This window comes from Gadus macrocephalus, chromosome 10, assembly GCF_031168955.1.
Source record: "Gadus macrocephalus chromosome 10, ASM3116895v1".
In the NCBI taxonomy this organism is placed as follows: Eukaryota; Metazoa; Chordata; class Actinopteri; order Gadiformes; family Gadidae; genus Gadus; species Gadus macrocephalus.
Window position 1 is genome coordinate 8,896,756 of NC_082391.1, and position 2,243 is coordinate 8,898,998.

The following is a 2,243-nucleotide window of genomic DNA, read 5'->3' on the forward strand; positions in this document are numbered from 1 at the left end:
ATCACTCTATTTACACTGTCCTCTGTTTCCGTTTTCAGGGGCTTGGTAGTAGATCTGCAAAATGTAAAGAGAAAAGTATCAGTTTTCCGTATTTTTTTTTTTTTTAAATGAGCATAGTTACATGGACATAAAGCCTGCATGGATTTTTATAACCACTGACAGACATTTAAAAGAAGAAGGTGTACCTCCATTCCCGTTCTCGTCCATGATGTCATCGTTGTCTCTGGTTGAACACAATTGCGGGGTATCAGTATCTGATGGGAGGAAAGATTGTTTTGATTATTTTTCACATTTGGCTAATAGGTGTTATACATGACAAATCAAATCCATATTGGGAGGAATCAGTATCTGATGTCAAATTCATATTAACACCATGTATTGTCATACCTTGGGAGGCGGTCGTGCAGTCCAGGTCGTTCAGTTCTAGATAGGAATTAAAACAAATGTTATTAATTAGTCATTTGGACTGATCTCTAACCAAATTAAATCACATAGCCATAATATAATTATGGCTGTTTATCAATATTAAGTATTGTCATACCTTGGGAGGCGTTCGTGCAGTGGAGGTCATCAAGTTCTAGATAGGAATGAGAGTCATGTTAATATTCCGTTTGTAATCGTCATTTGGATTGGGATGCACATTTTGTAAGCTAGGTTAATAAATGAGTTGGTAAATATAGTCTAATGGGTAAAATCATAAGACTTGAAATCTCCAACCAAATTAAAACACATAGGCATAATATAAATATGTCTGAGTGTGGTTGTAGTTGGGAGTTGGCTGAAGGCCTTCATGTAATTAAGTTGTTTTGGTTGGTAATCTGCATTCATTTTTACCGTTTTGTGTGGCAGACAAGCTGGCCTGGGATGTCCTGAGATCCTGTCCAAGTCGTTTGACCTCCCTCCGCAGGTACTCAAGCTGCTTCCTGTGCACTTTCTCGGATTCCTTCGCCTGCTCGGTGTACCGTATGGTCTGGTTGCAGACCATCACCCCAAACGCGTAGGCGTGCTCCATTTTCTGCTCCTTTGTGTAGACGTCATCTACACAAATGTGCTATTATAAAAAAAAATGCTATGTCAGTATTAAATGGAATTTTCTTCATTCAGGCTTGCAAAGACGCAAATCTTGATAACTTACGTAGTTCTTGGAGGCCAGATCCCTCATGGCAATGGTATCCGGGTGATCGGAGGATGCAAAGTCTGCCGGGGACTTACGAATACCTGTTGTCATTATTCTGTTGAAAATAAAAAACATTACAATTAAATATTAACGCTGGTATACATACAAAACGGGAAGACTGAATATTACAGTTGCTTGTTTTGTTTCCGCGAAAGTTTGATAAAACCGCAATGCATGCCGGGAAAAGGGACGCGAATTCATATAACACGATGGACAAAGAGGCAGACACGGAGTTCTGCCTCTCCGTTTATTTGAATTCGTAGATGATCGCTAGGCTAGCTATTATTCACAATCCAAATCATGAAATAAGGTATTTCCGAATCCGTGTATGGTTTGTTAAATTGGAACATTCAATGAACGAACCATACACGGAGTTCTCTGCCTCTATGTCCATTGTTTGATTTGAATTCGCGGGCTTTTCCCGGCATTCATTGCGGTTGTATCACGCAAACAAAACAAACCAACTGTATTATTCAGTCTTCCCGTTTTGGACATCCGCCAATTCGTTTATTTGAATTCTTACAGAAATTTCAATCTTACCTTTTTAACAGTGAGAACAAAAAAGCGGAGACGAGGCAAGACGAGGCAAGACGAGGCAAGACGAGGCAAGAAGAGTGTAGGGGTGTTGTCCAGAAGATTGCTCAGGGCATGTGAGGTTTCATATAGTAGTCTCCTGATTATATCTGTTCAGGTGTGGGCAAGGCTCAGGTGTGGGCAAGGCTCAGGTGTGGGCGTGGTGTACGCCCTTGAGTGCGTGACGAGGTACACACAGTAGGCTAGCTATTATTCAAAGCCACAATCCAAATCATGAAATTAAGGTATTTCCGAATCCGTGTATGTTTGTTAAATTGGAATATTCATATGGAATACCAACTGTATTATTCAGTCTTCCCGTTTTGGACATCCGACAATCTTATCTTTTTTACTTTGGCGAGCAAGAAGTCAGGAGATGTTGTCCGGTATGTAGAGCAGAGAAACACATCTGTAGAGGTGTGGGCGTGGCATACTCCCATGGTGCTTCGCGAGTTGAATGACTATCGTCAGCGACGCATGACACGGCTCACTC

General features: G+C 41.0%; 1 long non-coding RNA gene across 2 annotated transcripts; it reads right to left on the minus strand.

The window, feature by feature from the left end:
- Nucleotides 1-2: 2 nt before the first annotated feature.
- Nucleotides 3-1,262, minus strand: LOC132466470 (uncharacterized). 2 transcript variants are annotated; one of them, XR_009527875.1, is made up of 5 exons: nucleotides 1,136-1,256; nucleotides 542-1,038; nucleotides 388-423; nucleotides 186-254; nucleotides 3-54 (listed from the first exon to the last, which is right to left on the minus strand). It is a non-coding gene; the product is annotated as an uncharacterized LOC132466470 (long non-coding RNA). The 2 variants fall into 2 exon arrangements; XR_009527874.1 differs by having other exon boundaries at nucleotides 5-54; nucleotides 542-1,051; nucleotides 1,136-1,262.
- Nucleotides 1,263-2,243: the final 981 nt, after the last annotated feature.